The 24,446-nt window shown below is 40.3% G+C and overlaps 1 protein-coding gene across 6 annotated transcripts in view; it reads left to right on the top strand.

Moving 5' to 3' along the window:
• The window catches only part of NLGN4X (neuroligin 4 X-linked), a 154,012-nt gene that overhangs the window by 106,158 nt on the left and 23,408 nt on the right, over positions 1–24,446 (top strand). The window lies entirely within an intron of this gene.

The following is a 24,446-nucleotide window of genomic DNA, read 5'->3' as shown; positions in this document are numbered from 1 at the left end:
CTGCTGAAGAGGCCAGAGACCATCTTGGTTGTGGGTTCTGGAAGACCTACTCCTGCTGGCCTTTTCCCACCTGACCTGGGAGGGTGGGGTACTGACTGACCCCATCTATAAAAGCTGAGGCTGCTGAACAGACTCTTGGCCTGGGGTGTTCTTTAGTGGGCAGTTGTTGTGGAGGGTGTTGTTGCTATTACAGCCATACTTCATGTTACGTTTGCTTCAAGTTGTGCGTTTTCAGGTTGCGTCCCACGGTGACCCGGAAGTACCAGAAAGGGTTACTTCTGGGCTTCGCCGCTTGCACATGCGCAGACACACAAAATGATGTCATGCGCATGTGCAGAAGTGGAGAATCGTGACACGTGGGTTGCATTCTTTTCATGTTACAAACGGGCCTCCAGAATGGATCCCATTCACAACCAGAGATAGCACTATGTTGATATTATTTTTTTATCATTATTTTGTGATTTATGTGGAAATTGTTCAGTTTTTTTGTGTACTTTTTGATGTCTTATTTATTCTAAATGACTATATTTGATTTTTTTTGTGTTTCCTATTGTAAGCCAATCCTTGAGCATGGATTTAACTATGGAAAGGTGGCATACAAATAAAATGTTATGTTCTCACATACGTTTAAAAACAAAAGCCTATCAGTGAACTCTTAAGATTGAAGAAGGGAATCTCAACTTTGCTCATTTTTGGAACAATGGAACAAATGGGGATATTTCTTTAATACAGTGGTAACTTGGGTTAATTCGCTTCAGGTTACAGATGCTTCAGGTTACAGACTCCACTAACCCAGAAATATTACCTTGGGTTAAGAACTTTGCTTCAGGATGAGAACAGAAATCATGCAGCGGTGGCGCAGTGGCAGCAGGAGGCCCCATTAGCTAAAGTGGTGCTTCAGGTTAAGAACGGACCTCCAGAATGAATTAAGTACTTAACCTGAGGTACCACTGTACCTAGTTTTTCCATAAGTAATAACTGCAGTGTACTATCACAATCGTGGGATATAGTCAACAACAGGACATAAGAAATTGATTCGACTTTATCACAATATGCTAGGATGGTTATTTCAATGCCTTGTTTTGTGTGAATCTGAACCCATTTTGATTTATTCAAACTTGATACCTAGCTTGCAGGTGTTTAGCATACCAATGTTTCTTCATGCCAGCTACCAGCAGATACACTGTAGCTGCTGCAGAAAGCCAGTGTCGAGAAGTGGCTTTACAAGCACCTTGGATTGCCACTGATTAAGTTTATTAATCACAATATACGGAGGACTGTATTCACTTAATCACACACTATGCTGAAAATAGTGTTGGAAAATGTGCAGTGATTACTTGATGAGAATTCTTAAAACTCTCAGGGAAAACCATAATTAAGGCAATTAATACCTAGTGATTAGTACCCATTCTAACTCACAAACTTTGTGTACTGGAATAATCAGATAAAGAGTTTCACCATCTGGATGTACTTAACATAAATACATTATACTCTTGCAACAGAAAGGTTCTGCATCAGAACTGCTTTCTGTGGAAAAGTACAGGAAGCTCTTCAATAAACACATTAAATTTCTCTTTCTTTGGAAAAAAACAAAATGTACAATTACCTACATAGCTCAAATAATCCTGCTTTACAAGGAATTATGAATCCAAACAGCACTCCATACCTTTAGACTTTTTTTGCCACCCTTGCTCAGGAAATGTCTCTCTCTACACAATCCTAAACCACGCCTCTGTGTTCAGGGAATGATCACAGTGGCCCTTTCCAATTCTGTCCTCCTACATGTTCAGAAAAACTAAATGTTCTCCCCATGAGCAAGCTTTTAAAATTATTATTTTTTAAGATGTACAGTGGTACCTCAGGTTACATACACTTCAGGTTACATAGGCTTCAGGTTACACACTCCGTTAACCTAGAAATAGTGCTTCAGGTTAAGAACTTTGCTTCAGGATAAGAACAGAAATAGGGCTCCAGCGGCGTGGCAGCAGCAGGAGGCCCCATTAGCTAAAGTGGTGCTTCAGGTTAAGAACAGTTTCAGGTTAAGAAGGGACCTCCGGAACGAATTAAGTACTTAACCTGAGGTACCACTGTATGTGCTTATCAATGGAACTCTTCATTTTATTGTAAGCTGCTTGAGTATTCCACTTCAAATCTGGAATCCAAATCTAAACATCTGTCTGTCCGTCTGATCTCAAGTGGCTTCAACACAAAAATTATCTGCACAACTCACTCACTTCAGTAGCAATTGATGAGATAAATCAGTAGATAGTGTCCAATCTAACCTGATGCTACAGTACTGCCTTGTATAATTATCATCTGAACTTATCCCCAATACTTATTAGTATGAAGTTTATTATACTTTTAGAACAAATGATAGTGATGGGAAAAGGTAATTCGACAGCCCTTTAAAAATAATTAGAAATACTCATTCAAAATATTCCAGGAAGACAAACTGATTAAGTGGAGAGTCTTGCAGAAATGAAAACCGAAGCACAATATTTATACTCTATTATTATTCATAGGGGATTTGTGATGTCAGGAAACCCATCCTAATATCTTCTACAGGCAATGTGCAGGAAGGAATGCAAAATGATAGTGGTCCCCCACCCCACCCCCAGAAAATTAGTGTAAGGAAAGGTTTCTCCCCATTAAAAGGCAAAAGAGAGAAAAATATCTACTTTTAAAAGCATATAAAAAATCTGCAAGTCTAATTGTTGCAGCTGGAAAGATATTGAATTCTACTCCAAATGGAACTTGAGCTGAATTTCCAGGTTGCCATTGGAGCAGCTTAATTTCTAGACTAGACACTGGCTGATTTTTAGTGGATTTTAATATTCAGCATGGAAATAGTTTGAAAGACAAAAGTCAGCACATTCCCAAAAGTCCATAGGCTATGCTAGGCTTTTTCGCACATGCACGGAGACAGGCATGCATCCTAGGTTATTTGGAAGGTTAGAGTACATTGCTTTCAAAATCTACTGCAGCAATCTGGAACAGAACTCAGAGGTTTCATTTATTCCAGTGCCCTACATTTCCCAAGCTAATCTTGAATTTCAAGCATACCCTTTTCAACTGGTGGGAGTCCCATTTGTGGAACACTCTCTCAACGGAGGCTTGACTGGCACAGTCATTATCTAGCATTCATCATCAGCTTCATAAAATAAAATAAAATTCCTCTTCCTGCAGGCTTTCTGAGCCTGCTAGATGTTTTATGTGGGCTGACAGTTCAATTTTATTGAATTGTATTCTTAAACCATTTTGTGGATGTATGTGATGTTTTAACTTTTTAACCCAACCTGGGATCATAATGAAGGGTGGGAGTGGGATATAAATTCTTGTAATAAATATAAACAAAAATCAATGAATTCTAGAATATTTGTGTACCCCAAATCACTTAAGCCCTTGTCCATGTGATTAAACCATGTTAGGGTTTGGGGGGGGGGAATTGTTGACAAGGTTTTATTAAGCAAGGAGGGAGAAAGAGGGAAAAAGCAATAGGAATAATTCAGATAACCACCGTATACAATGTAATTAAATCTCTAATCAGATAAAAACTAAAAACAAGAGGGAATGGAATCCAATTAACCAATCTTCCAACAGTGAGCAGTTAAATTGTTGCTGAGCTGACTGTGGTCCTAGGCCGTGAGGCAGCTTTAGGCATCGCAGGCTCTGTGACTTTGTGGAGCTGCCTCTGGGTGAATTCTGAGTGAGGACAAAAGACTCCACTGTCTTCCCTGGATGGTGCTTTTAATTCACTCGCCCTGTGGTCTCTGCAGCCTTTTTCCTTCCTCAAATCTTCCGCTCTTCATCAGAATGTCACTCACGCACAACGAGAACAACAAGCATCCTCCTCAGAATGTCAAGGCATCTTTTTGGGTGAATTCACCCTGCGAGGTTACATAAAATTGCAATGGGTTTATCGGTTACTACTGCTATATGCACATTTATCAATGTACAGTGGTACCTGGGGTAACATACGCTTCAGGTTACAGACTCTACTAACCCAGAAATAGTGCTTCAAGTTAACAACTTTGCTTCAGGTTAAGAACAGAAATCGGGCTCCGGTGGCGTGGCGGCAGCGGGAGGCCCCATTAGCTAAAGTGGTGCTTCAGGTTAAGAACAGTTTCAGGTTAAGAACAGACCTCCGGAACGGATTAAGTACTTAACCCGAGGCACCACTGTATAGATCTTTTCATGATCTGTAACCTGGATTAAGTCGGATTCAGATATGTGTAGAAATCAGATAGGAATACACATAGACAAAAGCCCCTTTCAGGTGTTATAATCAGGTAGATGAAGAGAGTGGGGCAATGCCCAATCCCCCCGCCTTCAGCATTCCTGCATTTGGAAGCAAGGTCTGACAAGGATAGCCTACTCTATGCATGTCATTCCCCACTCCAGCCCATGATTTACAATACAACCCTGATCATCATCCATTCTCCTCACTTCTCTATTGAGCAATATTCAGAATAATTTAAATACCTCTGCACAGTGCTTTCCCCCCTAGAAAAAAAGGTGCCGGTACTCACCATGAATTTGTTACAGTACAGTAACTGCCACGCTTTTTAACAGCAACAAAAAAGAGGTGCTAGTACTGCGTACCCTTGAGTACCCCCTTTGAAAACCCACCCACTGCTTCTGCAGCTTGTGGTCCAGGGGGAATCTCCGTGTGTAGAGCAGCCGTCTCTCTTCAGACTTCTCCATCTGTAGGGGTGGGGACAGCAGGCATCACCCTGTTTACTTCTTCCACATTATTATGATCACTTGGAAATGAATGGGTGATAGCTATCTTCACATGTCTGAAGGGGTGTCAGATGGATGATGGAGCAAGCTTCTCTTCTGCTGCTTGAGGAGGTAAGACAAGAAAGGAGATTCTGACTAAAGATTAGGAAGAACTTTTTGATGGTAAGAGTTGCTTGATGATGGAACAGACTACCTTGGATTGTGGTGAAAAACTTTGTTAGAAGTTTTTGAACAGAGGTTGGTTTCTTACAACTCTCTTAACATGGCTGCATAAAGCATGAATGCATGTTCTTTTGTATATTTGGTTGCTCCTTGCATGATTAAGTACCCTGGAAAAACTGCATTTTGCTTTTTTAATTTAATTTTGAAGTACTCACCAGTTTTCAAATCAGCCCCTCACTCCTCTATTGAGCAATATTTAGAATAATTCAAATCCTTCTGTAGCTTGTAACACAGGTTTCAAAAGTATAAAACAGCTCACACAAAGCAACATAAGATCGGGTGGAGATTTAAAGGCAGGATATCATTTTGCTTTTCCACAGAAAGCATTAAGCTCAGAATGATTCCTCTTTCAGTCAGGCTAATGTACATCACTGTAAATAGATTTTGATATGATACCTGTCAGCTGCAGGTAGAGTAGCAAGAAATTCCTGTCTAAGAGCCTGGATAGCAATCACTAGTGACCAATGCTCTTGTTAGGTATAGGGCAACTATTCCTGTAACTTGAATTGGTTTTAACCTTTCTAAATGTTGAATATTAGATCGTTGTAACATGCCATGGGAACTGCTGGTGAAGGGTAGGAAGATAGGAAGCTTATAACAACAATTGAGACCATTGGCCTATGTTGCTCAGCATTTTCTACACTTCCTGGAAGCAGGTCTCCAGGGTTTCAGGCAGAACTCTCTCCCAGTCCTACCTGGAGAGGCTGGAGATTGAACCTGAGACCTTCTGCATGCAAAGCAGATGGTCTATCACTGAGGTACAGGCCTTCCCTGCAGTTTGCGGGTAGTAGATTTATGAGTAATAAAGTTGATAATAACCAGAATGACCAGTGCTCTCATTGACCAATGCTGGATCAACCAGCGCTATTATTAGATACAGAGGAATTTCCTATGTTCCTACAAGGTGGTCATCTTCTGTTTCTGACAGCAAAGGATGGTGTGTAAAAGTAAGGACTAATCGTGCTACAATGGTGCTTTAAATATATGCAGTGTTAAACATGGAATATTTCAATATATAACATATAAACCTGTGGGCTATGAATCATTTACCTTGTCTTCATGCTCGCATAAAGAATGGTATACTTCTAAGGTATTCTTTAATGAAGTGCCATGTTCATAAAAGCTGAGGAAGGATCTTAAATGGTTATATATTTTATATGCTACATCTGTCAAAAATATTTTTAACAGAGCACCCAGAATTAGAAAAGAAGGGGAGGTGTTAAAGAGAAAGTCTGTGAACCATTTACTTTAATTGGAAGCCATTTATGTAGTAACTTCTCAGAGGGGCTTGCATGCAATTCCTATTAATCATCATCACAAGAAGTCCTCGGAGTATGCAATGGGAGAAAAAAGAGAGCTAGTAACAGGGTCTCTTTTAAGATTTATTTTTGGCTGCTGGGATTTTCATCAAAGTCATTGTTAAGGCTAGCGATCAGTCAACGTCAGGCTGAGATGGTGCTGATGACTAGGCTCAGATAGCTCCTTGTCAAGGAGGCAAATGTTTAGGATGGTACCTTTTGAATTAAGCAATTCAGTCAGGTACTCACAATAGACCTGATAAACTTCATGTACAGCTCAGGAAATGACCATAATGCCAAGAGACAGACAGAAAAGGCTGAACTTTGATGCACTGTCACACACATTTTCATAGATGACATATGGAACTCTGATAAAAAGAGTTTCATATTCCTAAAGTTGTACTTTTACAAAAAAAGTTTTAATATTTAACTACTAACATGAGTTTGACCAAACTGTGGGAGGCAGTGGAAGACAGGAGTGACTGGTCCATGGGATCCCGAAGAGTCAGACATGACTAAATGACTAAACAACAACAAATTTAACTAATTTATATGATGCGATTACCAATTTTATCTCTGCTGTGATATTTGTGTAGAGTTTCAAAGTCTCTGCAGCAATGGTGAACTGATTGTTGTGGTCCATATACTGCAGGGAACAGATGAATCCAGATGGATTTTTGAAGTCTCTGGAGTGACTTCCTGCAGTTCAGGCCAGCAGCCTTGTCAAGGGCCTGGTACATTTGGAAGGAGAGCATTACTCAGGTCATAGATACAGTTTCTCCCAAACAACCTCGGAATAAATAACAAAGCCGCTTCAGCACCTTGGTATGCAGAGGAGCTGAAGGCAATAAGACAGCTAGCTTAATGCCTAAAGTGAAGAGGCAGAAATCTCAGGATGTGTTTGACTGAACACAGTTAATAATCCACCGTATATCTTATTCTGTGGTTATGGTGGTGGCAATGAGGGAACAGGCGCAATAGACAGTAGAGATTTGTTCAAGATGTAGAACCAGGTAGGGTATTGTTTTCTCACATATTTTGTAATTAAAATCTGTGTCCTGTTAATACTTCAAGAGAAATAGTGTGTCTCAGGGAACTCTGGCATTGGTTAGCCCATGTTCTATATGATTTTGTAAGCAGTAGTGTCAAATTAGATGCTCAATTTTATGTGGTTACAAGTTTACAGCCCAGTTGTTCACTATTCTGTTACTTCAGCAAAGTCAGGGTTGTGGCTGTGGGGCTTCAGACATAGTTGCAAAGGAACATCTTGCTGAAGTGATGTGAGCAGCCATATCCCTCCATATACTGCTTTGTTGTCTTTTTGCCGACTGGAAGAGCATCCATAGCAGCCTTGCAGATAAACCACAGGGATAAACAAAGCAGCCAGGTTTCAGGGGGAAATAAGCTTGTGAGATTGTTTTCTTGTCATGTTTCTTGTGAGATTGTTCTCTATTAGTTTGACTCCTTTTCTTTAGGTGAAATAATAAGTGTGTGAGCACTAGAGGTAGTAATCTTCACACCATACTTTCCCTCTTGGGAGGCCATAATAGAATATTGAGAACTTATTGATTATACCCAGTGTGGAACACAAAACTTTCAAATGTACAATGCAATGAAAAATACAAATGCATTAGTACGGACTGCCCCTTTAAACCTGAATATCACTATTATATTGCTGAATACACGCTAAACATTCAAAGCACATCTCCCCCAAATAATTCTGGGAACTGTACCTTACGCCTCACAGAACATACAGTTTCCAGCACCCTTAACAGTTTTCAGCAATCTTCTGAAGATGTCCGTGCTTTAACTGTATGTTTTATGCACAGCCTTGAGCTACATTCATATGCCTAAGTACTACAAATATAAACTTGGTCTTAAACCTACAACAAGTTGATGCATGCAATTGTATTCTGCCCACCCCCCCATCAGATATTTCATTTTACTTTCCATTTTATAGTCTTTATCATTCTAGATTATACTATAGTAAAAAAGAGGGCCTTCTCTGTGGTAGCCTCATTGCCTCAGAACTCTGTCCTAATGTTCCTTTAACCTCCTCCCTGTTATCTTTTCAGGGATAGCAGAAAACCACTCTTTTTTTAGATAGCCTTGCCTTGTTCTTTTTATTGTGCAAGTTCTGCTGCTGTTTGTCGAGACAGTTTATTGAGTTCATCTGTCTGTTTTATTGGGCATTGTTTTTTATTGTTTTATCTTGTATACCTCTATGAAATTTTATGGATAGCAGTATACAAAAATCAAATAAATAATAAACAATAACTGAAAGTTATGTACCATCTACTGAGAGGATGTTATATTCATGCTGTTGCAACTGTTAGTTACTGGGTAGAATACATGGCAGTACAGCAAAAGAGCACTCAGCCTCATTTCATTGGAATTTCTTATTTGTAGCCGCAAACAGAGTTACTCCAAATTCTGTCATTGAACTTTCAGCAAAAGCAGGACTGTGTTTATTCATGGAAACAAAGTATGGAAAATCAGAATTTCAAAAAATGATGTCTGTTTTATTCTTGGGCTCATTGAGCAGAATCTCAAATATCTGCAGGTCTTGAATTTCAGAGGATCAAGAACCTTAATTCTTAGGAACATAGAAAGCTGGTTCATTCCTAGTCACATCATTAGTCAGTCTAGCTCTGCTGTAGCAGCTGTCCAGGGTTTCAGACAGAGTCTTTCCCAAGTTGGGGATAAAAGGTAAAGGTAAAAGGTAAAGGAACCCTGGATGGTTAAGTCCAGTCAAAGGTGACTATTGGGTTGCAGCGCTCATCTTGCTTTCATGTTGAGGGAACCAGCGTTTGTCCACAGACAGCCTTCCAGGTCATATTGGCCAGCAGGATTAAACCACTTCTGGCACAACGGGACACCGTGACAGAAACCAGAGTGCATGGAAACACTGTTTACCTTCCCGCCGCAGTGGTACCTGTTTATCTACTTGCACTGGCGTTCTTTCAAACTGCTAGGTTGGCAGGAGCTGGGACACAGCAATGGGAGCTCACCCCGTCACGGGGATTCAAACCAAGCCCAAGAAGCTCAGTGGTTTAGACCACAATGCCACCCACATCCCTCAAGTTAGGGATACCAGTGATTGAGCCCAGGGCCTTTAAACTAAAAAGAATGTGTTCTCTGCCACTGAATTAAGTCTCTTCTTGCAGCTTTGCAGAAACAGATTTTGTTATTGATAGCCATTCAGGACTATTATTCAATAGCTTGAGATTGATGTTACCTTTAGATGTAAAAGAATTATTTAGAGAGTGTTGGTTGGTTGTTGTTTCTAAAAGTGAAACTGAATAATAGTAGTTGATTTCAGATAACGTCACTGCAATAAAAATAGCTGATAGAAGGTCCTGATAGCCCTCGCTTTATTTTTCATTTTAAGCATCAGTGCTGTCAGTTGGCAGTTATTAAAGTGATAGCATTGTCTTGCTTGGCCAATTAAGGTGCTTTTCTCAAAAGAAATCTGTGATTTGGCAATATGATTAAATTTACACAATTCTTTAATTCAAAATAGCCCATCTCATAAGTAGGGTTGCCATAATCCGGACTTTCCTGAACATGTATGGGAGTCAAAGGACAAAAATAGCATCCAGGGGAAATTTTTCAAAAAAATTGCAACATGTCCAGAAGCCTTTTTGTTTGGGGTGAAGAGAACATGTGTGCACAAGAACTGCCATTCTGGGATCACAAAAAACTGTGCTCTGGAAGCGGAAGTGCTGCTTCCTTTCCTTCTGAAGAGCAAGGCCGTTGCTAGCCAAGCGCATGCAGGATAGGGGGTGGCAGGGGTGGGGTTGTGATGTGTGTGTGCAGTGGAGCACTCAGAGAGAGGTGGGATGTGTACCTGCCCCGGTCCCCTTGGTCCCTTGCCCTGCACTGCCTCTCCATGTGCATAATGCCGAGCTCCCCATGCTAGGAAGCTCCTTGAACCCTCATGGCAAAGGAAGTGCAGGCTGGATCTCTGCCGCTGCCAGTGCTGTGAGGGCTGCTGCAGAAGGGGTGGTGTAGGCTTCCCTGCAGTAGCGTAGTTAGGAAGGGCATGGAAGGAGGACTCCAAGCTCCATCACTACCAGTGTGGTGTAGAGGTTAAGAGCAGTGGACTTGTAATCTGGTGAACTGGGTTCGCATCCCCGCTCCTCCACATGCAGCTGCTGGGTGACCTTGGGCCAGTCACACTTCTCTGAAGTCTCTCAGCCTCACTCACCTCACAGAGTTTTTGTTGTGGAGGAGGAAGGGAAAGGAGATTGTTAGCTGCTTCGAGACTCCTTAGGGTAGTGATAAAGCGGGATATCAAATCCAAACTCTTCTTCATGCATGATTGACTGGCTGACCCCCAATCATTTCACCTGAGGATAATTGCTACTTCTCCACTGGACTAAAGCCCCTCGGGTGGCAGCTTGCACCTTTACTGCCCAGCCTGCGCTGGTGAGCGAGGGAAGGGCGACGAGGGGCAGGGGCCATGCCTCTCCTCAGCCCACGAGGCCAAGTGAAGGGACCTGCCTCATTTTCCCCACAAACACAGAGCAAGCCCTTCAGGCAGCTTCTCTGATTTTCCTCTGCTAGCTCCAGTATTCAGTGCCGAGGATATCGCAGAAAATTCCTTACTACAGCATTAAGAAGTCAGAGCAGAACACCATCCTGTTGGTTTTGTTGTTGTTTTGTTAGCAGTGGATACAGTCCTTTCATTAGTCAAAGGATTTAAGCTACTTCTTTAAATGATAACTTCCCAAAACAGCTAGCAAAGTCTAAACAAACAAATTTTAATCCGAACAACCCCAATAAAACTAACATTTAACAAGATGCAGAAGTAAAAACATATGGATGAACTGAATTGCACATGAAACTAGATCTAAAAGGCTTTGTCAAATAAATACATCCATCTGGTACCAATAACCAATAACCTGCTGGTGTCAGGCAAGTCTCGCTTTGGGAACGCCATGTCAAGACTGCGGGAACATCCAAAACCCCTCACAGCACCTTCTCAAAATCAGACAGACTTTGAGAAGGTGGCAGGGAAGGTGATCCTAGTCCACGAGCAAAGGTTTTTGCACAGAAGGGGCCCAGATCGTGGCTTAAGGTGGTTCTGGGGATTGTGCAAAGAATACATAAGTATCCCTTTCCTTACCTGGGCATGCTAACTCATGAGAGAGAGAGAGAGAGAGAGAGAGAGAGAGAGAGAGAGAGAGAGAGAGAGTTACCCCTATGCCATATTTTCAGCAACTTTGGGGTTTGTTTAACAAAGGCTTTCGGGGTGTCCTGGTTTTTACTTTTTGAAATTGGGCAACACTATCATAATAAAAGTTAAACTGTCCAGTCTCTCCTAGCATTTGCAGGACTTGCTCCTTGTGGCTAATACGCTATCTTCCTGAATATTCATTTTGGGTTTTTTAAAAGTAAATTGAGTATGTACAAACAGTTCATTATAATACACTTGAGAAATCTAATTAATCACCTAAGATACTCTTCCAGGGACACCTTTTAATTCCTTTTTCTTCCTGCTAGAGTGCTAGATTGGAGCTAATGAAACTGGGTGGCCATTATCCAAAGAACAAAAATGGGAAAATTCAAAATGGTGCAGACTGGTATTTGTAAAAAGCGTCCCAATGCAACTCCAGTAGTCCCCAGGATAATAATCTTCTTTCAAAAACAGATCTGTTCTCCAGGCATGAAAAGTCTATCTATTGGCCATGCTGACTGAGGCTTATGGGAATTGAAGTCCAGCAAGCTCTGGAGAGCCACAGGTTCCCCATAGGAAAGTCTATCTATTGGCCATGCTGACTGGGGCTTATGGGAATTGAAGTCCAGCAAGCTCTGGAGAGCCACAGGTTCCCTGTTCCTGCATTAACTCCCCACTCTGCCCTCCTGTCACTGGGAAGGTTTAAAGGTGACTTGCTTCTGACTTCACTCACCACTCGCATGAATATACCCAGAAGGGAATATGGACTTCTGACTGAAAACAGTTCCTATTCCTGCAGTAAAGCAAATGTAATCTGTGTGTCAGAAAGATCCGATGGAAGAGGGCAAGGGGACGGGTGGAGAAAATGGAAAGAAGAGGTGAAGATGAGAATTGAAGACCAAGAAGCAAAGACAGGAAATGGACATACAGGATGAGGTTTTTTAAATGAGTGATGCCAAGTGGAAAGATGGCATACGCTATATAAGTGGTATTTGTAGCATAACCAAAGTGTTAAAACACCATTAAGCTTTGTTGAAACCCTTTTCAATTACACCAGTACAATAACTGAGCCACCCTGCAAACTTCTTTTTATAAGAGGACAGCCCATAAATAATGTAAATAAAAGATCAAGAGGTACCCAAGCCTTGGTTTTGGCATACTGTGTCCACTTTACATAAGACGTTTCGATAAGTACAGCAATATAATTTTCCTTTTCTACACTTTTCCTTTTCTATGACTATTTTAATAAGCATAACGCAAGTAAGAAGACAACTCTGGTTGTCTTTCAGCATGGGAAGGCGAAATATTTTGTCAGTTTGTCACAGTGTGGGTCTGGCTCTGTAGGAAAGTTAAAAACCAACACCTGCTATGTCTAATTTGCCTGCTTTTCAATACCAACAATTTTCGCTAACTTCTCCACTGAGAACTAAAACTGGTATCTGACTGCAAGCTGTGAATGCAAGGAATTGCGAAAAATAAATGTCATTTTCCTTGCAGGCCAGATGCAGTCAGACGATTTGAGGTGGGGGCTCTGAGCTACCATGGCCTTTTGCAGAACGTTTATAGACCCATTCCCATTCTTTATGATCTCCTGCAAACACATACCCCTCCCAGTCCCTTTTTGTAGCGTATGTTATTTGCTAAAGTAAAATAGTGGAATCAACTAAGTATCTTCTGAAATGAGACTGTGAAAGTTATTTACCAAAAAAATAAAAAAATCCCAATGTACGGATAAACAAAACAATCATTTTTTTGTTCCTTCCATTTCCCCCCATTATTATGTTCCGTTCTCCCTGTTTTCACAATTTTCAAAATAGTTAACATGAAAATTTGTATGTACCTAATATGCACATTTCATATTCAATTTTATCCAATATACCACATTTTGCACATTAATTTCACTCTAAGGATTTTTTTGGTACACACTTTGTACTAATGTATCGTGTGTTTTTATTTGCACTTTTTGAAAGGAGACCAACATTGCTAAAATTGAACAAGTATAAAATTCAAAGGATAGCTGTGTTTCGGTTTGTATATTGCTCCAGAATGTATAAATTGAATTGTTTCCCCATTCCAACTCACAAGGAAATGTCTGTGAGGATATGTGATGATTTTTTATTTTGTAGCTCCCACAAGGTCAGAAGTTATCATTTTGGGGTGTGCCCAATAGGACTTGTAAGAGGGCAAGTGGTATTAGTAGGGGAAAAGTGCATGATCCCCAGGAAAGACTAGAGTTGGGAAAATGTCACCTGTCCAACAAGGACCCTTTGTGGGACACTGATGAGGGAAAGGATCATTGGTGGGTTGAGATTTGACTCCCCCTCTGCTCTCCCCTAAATGTTTTGCTTCTCTCAAACACTTGGTGTTTCCCTAGTCAGCTTGGTTTTGTTTATCGAGGGAGAGACACAGTTGTGCATTGTTTGGACAGTTAAGACTACAGAACGTCTCAGTAGCTTAGGGACTCCCTTATCTACCTCAGGATGCCTTCCTAGCAGCACAAACCAACTCATGAGAACCTTCCTCAAATGACCCTTATTTGCCTTGTAATTTAGGGTATAAAAAGAGCTGATTCAGGCCTCTGGTGCATTAGAATCCTCACTTTCTTCATGTTTCTCTGTCATTTTTCTCCTCAGGTCTTAAATATACTGTCTTTTTTTGTGAGACTTTTGTTCATTGAGGAGGAAAAAAATGTTTAACAGATTGCAACAGATTTAGGCAGGTCTGGGCAGCAGGTGCAAAGAGACATAGAACTAATACAAAACTGAAACAAATATAGCAGTGACTTAAAAGCAAGATGGATATAGACTAAAGAACATTAACCTCTTTCCTTCCTCCTGGTGTTTGCTGCTGATAGATTTCACACCAGGATGTCTTAGGTCTTTGATGTGCACTATTGAGTATCACCCTTTTGTAAGATGCATGTCCCAGACTTCACCCTCATAAAATACTTGTATTATTAGAAAACCATAAGACTTTTGTTTTGTTTTCAGTAATTAAAGAAATACCTTAAGTATGGTTGATTTGTTTACTCTTGATTAGATCAGCAACCTCACCATTTTTTGTCAGTATCGTTCTTATTTTATGCTATATTTATTTTCTTAGGGCTACTTTAATGAGGGAAAAGTAATACTGTAGTCCTCTTTCTGGCAAGATATAATTTTTAGGGCAGTCTTTCCCAACCAGTTGTCTTGTGGATGTGAAACTCCCATCATCCCTGAACATTGGCCATGTTGTCAGGGGAGCTGAAGTGAATCCAGCACAGTTGGACCAGGAAGGGATGGAGGAGAGAGGGAGAGATATTAGGTTTGATTAACACTTTAGAAGCTAACTGATTTGCGCTTCCAAACTGAAACACATCTCTTCCTCTAAATTCATACTTCTCTGTATTTGCAGATGCAGTTCTCCAAACAAATGATGTGTACAAAATGGATATATTAGGAAAGAGTGTGCATAAAAAACACATACATTGGAGAAGATAACATAAAAATTCATTATATATGGGGGGGATTGTAAATATGGAAAATTGCTAGGCATAGCTGCATACAAAGATGCTTGTTCTACCCCACTTCCTGCCATGCCCTACTTTTCAATATTAACTTTTCGGTTTTGAATTTTATTCTGCCTCAGGAACTGAAGTGAAGGTATCAGAATATATACCTTGCCATTATTGCTTGGAGAGCAAAAATATTGCACTGAAAACATAGGATTTTAATGCAGGTTTCTCAATAGGTTGTAACATGGGAACAAAATGGACAACATTCCCCCAAGTTCTAGCCAAAGGTAACCACCCATCCCTAATACATTGTTGGACTTTGGCTCCCATCACTCCCAGGTGGCGTGACCAATAATCAGGGATGATGGGAATTGCAGTCCAACAATATATTTAGCTACTTCTTATCCAGAAAGTATGTTTGAAGCTACACTGATCATTTATTGGAACACTTCCATAATTTCAATGGCCATTTGGCCTCAGAAGTAAGTAATGTAATAACAGAATGAGGAAGGAATTGAGGAGACATTTCTCTAGTAATGTTCACCATTATTTTTCTTGTGGATGCATGCCTATACCTGGGTTATCTCCCTGAGTTGTCGTTTGCTTTCAGTCAATTGGTTTTTGTTTTCCCTTGAATTACTCACTTTCTTGACATGCATGTTTAATAAAGTTAATATAGTTAACATTAAAAAAAGAAAGAAATTGAGGCCACACCATCATTTGGACCGAATGATGGTGGTTTTTTTCCCTTCCTTATTTGACTTTAGTCAGCATTTCAGCTTGTTTCCTTGAGCCATCTGAGGCTATCTTGTTAGAACCTATCACTTTCATTCTGTTCACTTCCTACTGTTCATGTTGGTGGATCAGAGGTGTTTTTTTCAGTTGAATTGGAGCATAGAATCTCTTCAGGAGCCATCTCACAGGCCTGGGAGAAATCAGAAGTAATCATGCCTAGGCCTGTGAAGGATCAGTTTCCTGACTCTCACACACACCATTCAAAACACATTGTAGTAATTACAAGTAGAGAACTAAACCAAACAAGGTGTTCTGTGCCATAGAGAAGATTGCGACAGATAGCCCAAGAAAGTGAACTGAGCCGTTTATCACAGAGAGAGGATGACTGATAAAGGACACATTCCTGCCCTTGGATGCAAAGAGAGGAAAGTGTAGGTAAATAGCTGCATCCACAGTCTCAGCAGTGATTCCATCCCACTTCAGGGGCAAAGCACCCTTTGCCAGGGGATATTCACACCAGCATCAGTTGGGTACTGATTGCTGGGAGCTGCCCTGCCCTCTCATCCTTGTAGCACATTTAGCCCTAGATCAAGGCTTCCCAAACTGTGGTCCATGGACCTCCGATGGTTGGTGAGCATCGTATGGTTGTTCCACAAATAGGGCACATGCAGTTTGAATTTTACAGAATTCTGTGGAATTCCAAATGCAAATACAATAAAATACAATATGAGAAGCAATCAAAATATAATTAAATATCATACAGCACCTAGCATAGCATGTTACCATTGCTACAGCAGGTGGGGGTGGGGGGACAACACCATTAAGTGCTCTGCAAGACCCTCAGCAGTTTTCAAGTGGGTGAGGGCAGGGAGTTGGGGAATCCTTAGAACATGGGAAATTGCAAGGGTGAATGTGCTGAGCAATATAGAACTCCAGTACACAAAGTTCCCACCCTCAGAAGCTTCAAGTGATGGAGAAGAGCTTAGCTCACTCATCCCAGCTGTTCCCTACATGATGCTATCCATGTGCTTGTGTTCATGTGGAGTGACTGTGGTGCCTTAAAAGGGCTGTTGTAATGGAACACTGTTTGTTTCCTTTGCAATGGTTCTGAAACTTAAACAGCAACATTAGTTTAAGATTTTTCAGAAACTTCTATTTAATATATTTATTGCTGTTCCAATTTGAACTATTTGGTATTAGTAATAAAAAGAGTGAATTTGGAACACCAAGTAGCCTTCAGCTACTATGTAGTTTGGGGTACATGATTTGTTTGGCGGAAATGAAGGAGAAAACACACACGCAATGTGTGTTTTTCATGCTCAAAAAGCAGAAGCATAAGAGTGATATCTGCAACGGAATTTCTGCCAGACTGAAAATGGATTTGATATGGAGTCAGCCCTTGAGCTATAGTGTGAAGAAAAACAATAGGTTCTTCTGCCGTGATGTAATTCTAGATAATTTTGTTTTGGAAATGGATAGTAGGGATTGTTACAGTTCTTTGTTCCTGAAATAAATCATTTTGAAAGAATGAGGATTAAAATACATGCAAAAAATGTTCCAGAATTATAGGTTTCAACTTTCAAAAAATATGTTTTCTTCTTAGACAAAGGCTACATTGCCAACAGCCTTTAGTTACCCTTTTCCCAGGAATTTTCACAGATTATACCATGAACTGGAGTTTGCATTACTAAGTGAGATAAAATGAAACTATAGATTTGATAATTTATTGCTTGCACAGTGAAAAAGCAGGCCTATTGACACCAGGTGGCACCCACAGGCAGCTGTTGAGGGTTCACAGCTACCAACACCACTGCTGGCCTCCCTCTCTGCTGCTCTGCAGATAACCACAAGGCAGTTCTGCATTCAATATTGTGATTGTATACAATGTGTGTATGATCTTTACAATTAATTGGTAGCCAGTGCAAAAATAGAGCTATATGTTTGCTCCATCTGACTCAAGTCAAAGTTCTGGCAGCCATATTTAGGGCTAACAAAAGTTTCTCAACACTCTTCAAAGGGAGTCCCAAGTTGGTAAAGTGCACGACAGTAGTTTAATCTGGCTGTTACAAAGACCTAACTCACTGTGGTAAGATCTGCCCTATCCAGGAAGTGGACACAGGAAGAAGAAGAAGTAGTAGAAGCAGCTGTTCTGGGCACAGTTGCCACATGGTTGTTTAGATGGGTGCTACATTGGGCCTAGGATATATACTCCGTCTGATTGTTAAAGGATACTTCAACCCCAGCCCAGGCTGAATGGATCAGAAGGTTGTATTTCCATCCAATTCAATCCATTGCTGACACCAGACACTGTTCTAGAATCTCCACTGCCTTTATAGGATATGAAGAACAAGAAAGCAAGAGCTGGGTGCCACCAGCATACTAATAGTACCTCAGCCCAAACATTTGAATGACTTGATTTGGTGGCTTCATGTATATTTTAAAAAGCGTTGAAAGCAGATGGAACCCTGATGCACTCTTTAAGCCCCAACCACCTTCTGAAAGCTAAATGTCAGGAAATGTCAAAACCAGTTGAGCTTGGTACCTCCCAGCCTGATACTCCCAATGTGACATAGAAGGGTACCATGGTCAATGATGCCATATCACCATGTGAAGTCCAGGAGAACCAAGATTGTTGTATACACCCATATATCTTTTGAAGCACATCAGCCAGTGACTCGAGCAAGCAAAAGTGGCTTCAGTCTCAAAACCAGGCTGGACACCAGACAAAAATTGAACTAATTTAATCAGGAAATGCTGGGCTTGAGGTTTTATTGCATGCTCAAACTTCTTACCCATGATTAGAATATTCAAATTGGGCTGGGGTTGTTTAATTTGAGGGTTCAAACAAAAATTGCTTTACTAAGAGACATACTCCAGCCTACTTCAACACAGTTATAAAAATATCCTCCCTCAGTGAAGCATTAATTACTTTGACTGCCCAACAGACTAGCTTCCATCTGACTGCTCAAATGAGCCAAAAGGAGCAAAGGGTGAATATGCAAATGATAGGTCTCACATTTCCAAGATTTCTCCGTATCCTCAGGCTTCACAAACTGAAAGGTATCCATGGAAACCTGCTAAGAGGGAGCTGTAGATACATCCAGCACTGACTCTGTATACAAGTAGTTCAAATCAGAATAAATATAATTGATTTTATCCACAAAACCTTTTGCAGACTGATCACACTGGCCTTCTTCTAACTTCCCTCAAGGGCTAAACTATAGAAGTCCCCTCACCTTTTGGAAAAGCTTATCTGGATGACACTGCAGAGATTTGATGGTGGCAAGGCATAAGACTTATTTGCCATTAACAGTGCCTCAGAATATGTTCTAAGATGGGCTCTAGCCCATGTTTGACTGGATGTGCCATGAGATTTTCTGCACTGACAATCACTCTAGCCATTTCATCACAAATAGTTCGGCAGTAAACTGTGATGCCAACTGGGCTGCACTAATAAAGAAAGAACAGCTGTGAACTTGTGTTTGGATTCATCACCTGACTGCAAACATCATCAGAACCACTAGTCACAGTAAAGAAAACTCATTAGAAAGCTATCTGGAGCCATCAGATTGCATATACCAATTTAAAAGGTCCCTGCAGAATTCTGAGTCAAACTTTAACCAGGTAATGAACAATCCATAGCAAGAGAATTCCATCAAATTCCCTCATCCATAGCTCATCTTCCTGCCCGGTGCAGAACACATAGTTGAAAACAGGGCTGAACAAAAATGGTATGAGCCTCAAATTCACTATAATGTTAGCATAAAGTAAAATTGGGAAGGGCCATTTATATATTTTTGAGCAAAGAAGGAGGGGTATCCCAGAGGTTCAAGGGTGCCTAGTCTTTATTGTTGCAGCATGTGTTATTCTTTTTCTTCCTCTCGCTCTCTCTTTTTTAAAAAAAATCCTTTAACTCTGCCACCTATTGTACTGACAGTGGCACACCTGCCAGAACCCGCTAGTTCTTCCAGCACCCATGTTGTTCTGGTGGCTACTGAGAGGACTGTTGCCACTATTGCCACAGGCGGGGGGGGGGAGCAATGTACCAACAGAAAATGGTAATCCCTTTGAACCTGAGGTCACTTTCATCAAGTCAGACTGTGGCAGAGGGCTGTTATATGGTCTTCCAGGGTACGGTAGCAGCGCTGGATTTACATATAAGTTAAACAAGCTATAGCTTAGGGTCCCACTCTCTTGGGCACCCCAAAATAAATTCAAGGAAAAAACTGGATGTACATTTCCAAAAATAAGATAAAAAGCAAATAAAAGTAAACCTACATACAGCAAGTGTTTTGTGTTTTGTAGGCTCCTATGATGTAAGTAATGGGCCTCGCCTGCTATCCTGCTCCCTAAAATATCACTGGTTTGCTCATTTCTATATATCGGGTGCCTACATTCTGCATGTGCAAATGGCTTTAGGTCCATAAATTACCATATAGCATATATTCAACACAAAAAACAGCAACAATTTGTTGTTGACAAAGGGCAGGTGGACATATAAAGGGCCCTATTACCTTCAGTAGCTTGGGGCCTCATCAAACCTAAATCTGGCCTTGTACGGTAGGCAGGACTAGTTAACGCCTTGGGGCCCATGGGGTCATTTCTGACCCGGAGAAATGCACCCCACAACCTATCATACTACTATAGCTGCAACTAAATTTCTCCTCCAGTAGGGGAAAGGAACTCTGTGAGCACCAGGGAAAGCTTCTGCTCTGCAGGCGCATGTGGACTTGCACACACTAAGTTGGTGAGCCCCACAGTACAGTTATGGAACCCCTGTGTTATTTCGAGACCACAGTAAATATTAACTTGATAGCTTAGTTTGCTGATCAATGCCAGGAGTACAACTCAACCCTCTAAAAGCAAACTGAGATGAGTGCTGGGGAAAACCCTGAGGTTGCAGAAATTATTATTATTTAAATAGAGATGTTTTAAAACAGAAACATAAAGGGGAAAGGCACACTCAAATCAGACCAATGAAGATTAAACACATTCTGTGGCTACAGAAAATTGAGTGTCTGTTAGAAAAGAAGGGGCTGTATTCAGGGTTTGACATGAACCCTGAACAAAAGCATTTCTGTTAGGAAGTGAGCATGCACTGCAATATTTTGTTGTAGGTCCGACTTATTTCTTAATGAATGCTTAAAATAATATGAAATAGCAAATAAAACATTGTCCAACAGAACGGCTTTCTTTTTAAAAAAGGAAATCATCCATAGTATGTTGCAGTCTCTAAGTATTTATAAATCTTCACATTTCTTAATACAAGTAGGAGGCCTTCCAGTTCTGTATGTTTAAGTTTGAAAAGAGAATCCTTGTCGTGACTCTAAAATGGCTTTTGGCCAATATTATGATCTAGTATTCAAAGCATGAAAGGATACATATTCTCATCAAGAGGAGAAATATTTGTTCATTCATTTGATGTCAGGTGAGACTGACTGCTTTTGCCTTGATGATTAGGTTTTAAATTAAGAAAACTTGCTCTTGCAGTTAATGAGGATCAGCAGAGAACTATGGAAGATGAAAAAGAGAAACCTTAATTTCTTAAACATGAGATAGTCATTGATGGTGATCTCTGTCACCTTTCAGTGTATTTGATAGGAATTGAAAATCACAAGATTAAAAATTCAGGGATCGAAACGTGTTCCTGCTCCCAGTGCTAATTATAACACTATGCTAAAGTTATCTTGGGTCAATCTCTCCCAGTGCAGACATTGTTCCCATCTCTCACATGGTTTCTGGGTTCTCAGAATACATTGTTGTAACAGATTTGGCAGCCAGATTGTATCACCTCCTCCCTTATTTGAAATGGATTCATGTAACAAAGAGAAGCTCCTTTATACAAAGAACCTTTCAATTTTTTTGAATTAATAAAGGTTGGATTCATCTGATCTTTTAATGATAGGTTTAGGTTGTAAAAATAAATTTAAAAATAAAATGCAAAACTTTATCACACAAAGGTTGACTCTCAATATGTATTCACAAAACCCTGGTTTCAATATCATCCTTGCAGTTGTTTTCTGTCTGTTTTCTCTGCATGCACACACCTGCAGCATGTGAAGGCAGTATGCAACAATGGGATGGAGAAGTGCTCATATGAAATGGAACAGAGTGAATCCATTCTCTGATGAGAAAAGACTTTCCATCATAGCACACATACAGTTGTACCTCGGGTTACAGACACGTCAGGTTACAGACTCCGTTAACCCAGAAATAGTACCTCGGTTTAAGAACTTTGCTTCAGGGTGAGAACAGAAATCATGCAGCGGCAGTGCAGCGGCAGCAGGACGCCCCATTAGCTAAAGTAGTACCTCAGGTTAAGAACAGTTTCAGGTTAAGAATGGACCTCCAGAATGAATTAAGTTCTTAACCTGAGGCACCACTGTACTGGAAATCTCAAGGCCTTTGCATGTGTTTAGATAAATATAAGGAAAATATCATGGTCAAAGTCCAGCAAATTAAAAAATAGGCTTAAGTGCATTTAAGTTTGTCGCCAGTGCCAATCTTCTCGCTGCCATATTTTAATTCTCAAGACAATATCTACAACTTATCGAGGTTTTGTGTTTCTGTTTATTAAAACATTTGAGTACTGAGTGCAGCCACTTAAGGTTACTACCAAGAAAGTTTGTAAAAACAGCTTTTGTTGGTACAGCTCATTTTTGACATATTTAATGTGGGGGGAGAAGGAGAGATGGCTGCTTTTGAGGGGAAATAGTGCTCACTTGCCTGCTTTATAACTCACCTACAAAAGTTGCAAGCTACCTGACAACCCCACTATACATGTGCAGAAGGTTCTCATTAGATATTTTACACTTTCATCATTTAAATTGTGCTACTGGATAAATCTTATTAAGTCTGTTTTAATTACCAGGACAATGTCCATAATTCAGCTATTTCTTTGTGTTTCAGTATGTGAAAGTATTGCATGTATTACATGCAGACACTTACTTAAGAAAAGCAACTGATGAAGTCTTGATATATTGTTGTTGTTGTTGTTTTTGTTTTACAGCTGGTATACCTCAGTTTTAATATATTTAATGCTGAAAAAATGGTTTTAATATATTTAATTTTTTCTGGTTGAGTTTGAGAAGTGGGAATGTTGGGCAAGTAGGGTGGTCTTACAGAGAACAATCTTCTGTTTGAAGCTGTCCTCTGTTTGAAAGGCTGCCTGGTCCAAATCCAGTTTAAAGATAATGCATCATAAAAAGGGAAAGCAGGGACCTTGAATTTACCCACTCACAGTAACTGCATGGACAGCACAATAAGCAGTCACACAGCTCGTCTGACCATACTCTTTGCCACCGTAGTGAGATGCCCTCCCCTAATTTACATCTATATATGACCATTTGCATATGCATTTTTTCTTGCAAATCTGCATTCCCTTTTTATCCTCTTGTTTTGTGATGCGTTTCTCTCCTTTCTTTGGCACTGTGCAATTGGCCATCCTATGGGCAAAGGACACATTGGAGGCAGTATGTAGATGGTGCGTTATAGAATAATGACAGCAGACAAGGCTGGTCCAAGCCGTTCCTCAGACTGAAGCACCCTGCTTCAGGTGGCTTGATGTAAAGAGGAGGAAATCTTTGCAACGGACCAGCTCAAACAAAATGTCAGCCAACAGTGACAGCAGGATTAGCAGGGATGACAATTGTTGCTAGGTTAATACCATATGACATTAGATTAATGGCACTGCTTGTAGGAATCTGGAGATTGGATTTCTCTGCTACATTTTATAAAATAAAATAAAAAAGCTTTGAATCTCATTACAGAGGTCTGCCTCTTTTATTAATATTGCTGTTAACCACTAGAATGAGATTGCTAAGAGATAATCTTCAAAATAATTGGCATACATAGATTCTTACAAAATAAATAAATTAGGATTTTAACTAAATCCCATAGTTTTGGGGTCCTTGATCATGATTCCAAATGCAAGCAGCTTTGCTCTCCAGTATCCTGAGAAATAAGAATACCTCCTCACTAGCCCCCAAAACCCTATAAGTAGCTATTGGCAGACAATGTGTTCTGCACTTGCCTTGCTGATCATTTGCAAATGCTAATGGCAAACCCCTTTCAATGTAGAACTATGCTGTGTTTATAAATCTCCCAAGTGGGAGTTTGATATATTATGGATCTTTGTACAAGTGCAACATTCTTAAATAATTTGCTGAGATAAGGTCTGTGCAGTTAAAATCAAGCTTGAAGATGGGAGGCTCAAAATGGCATATTTGGACATTGTGAGCTGTGCAGAATTGCTCCAGTCAATGTGAACTAATGTAATGTTTCAGGTGTGCTGATTTCAGCAGAACAAAGCAAATCATACACACTCAGGTAATTGGTGGCATTCTGAGTTGCAAGACCACCTGCAAACATGGCACATTTCATTTCTAAAATCTGATAACCAGATAAAAGAGGCCATGGAGGAGAGGGGGGAAGCAGTATAACATTTTGTACTTATCTTGATGCCAACAGCAAAATAGCTAATATTCACTTTTCTCATAAAATCTGTTGTACTATATTGCATTTTGTGCATTATTTCGTAATTATGTATATGAATTCTTATTGTTGTCATGCATTACTGACATTATGCTTGCTTTCTCAATTGACAATTCATTTGTTCTGAATTTATTTCTGTACCTATGTGGCAACAAACTTGGATTTGCAGCCACATTTACTTAATATTCTACAGTGACCTGCAGCCAGTCTTGGCATATGGATTAACATACAAGTATGATACACTCACTATTCACAAACATTTGCTAGCCTCACCTCCTTC

This window comes from Podarcis melisellensis (genome assembly GCF_964234715.1).
Source record: "Podarcis melisellensis genome assembly, chromosome: 4".
NCBI lineage: Eukaryota > Metazoa > Chordata > Lepidosauria > Squamata > Lacertidae > Podarcis > Podarcis melisellensis.
Note: the sequence above shows the minus strand (reverse complement) of the source record. Positions and strands in the feature narration are given on the sequence as shown.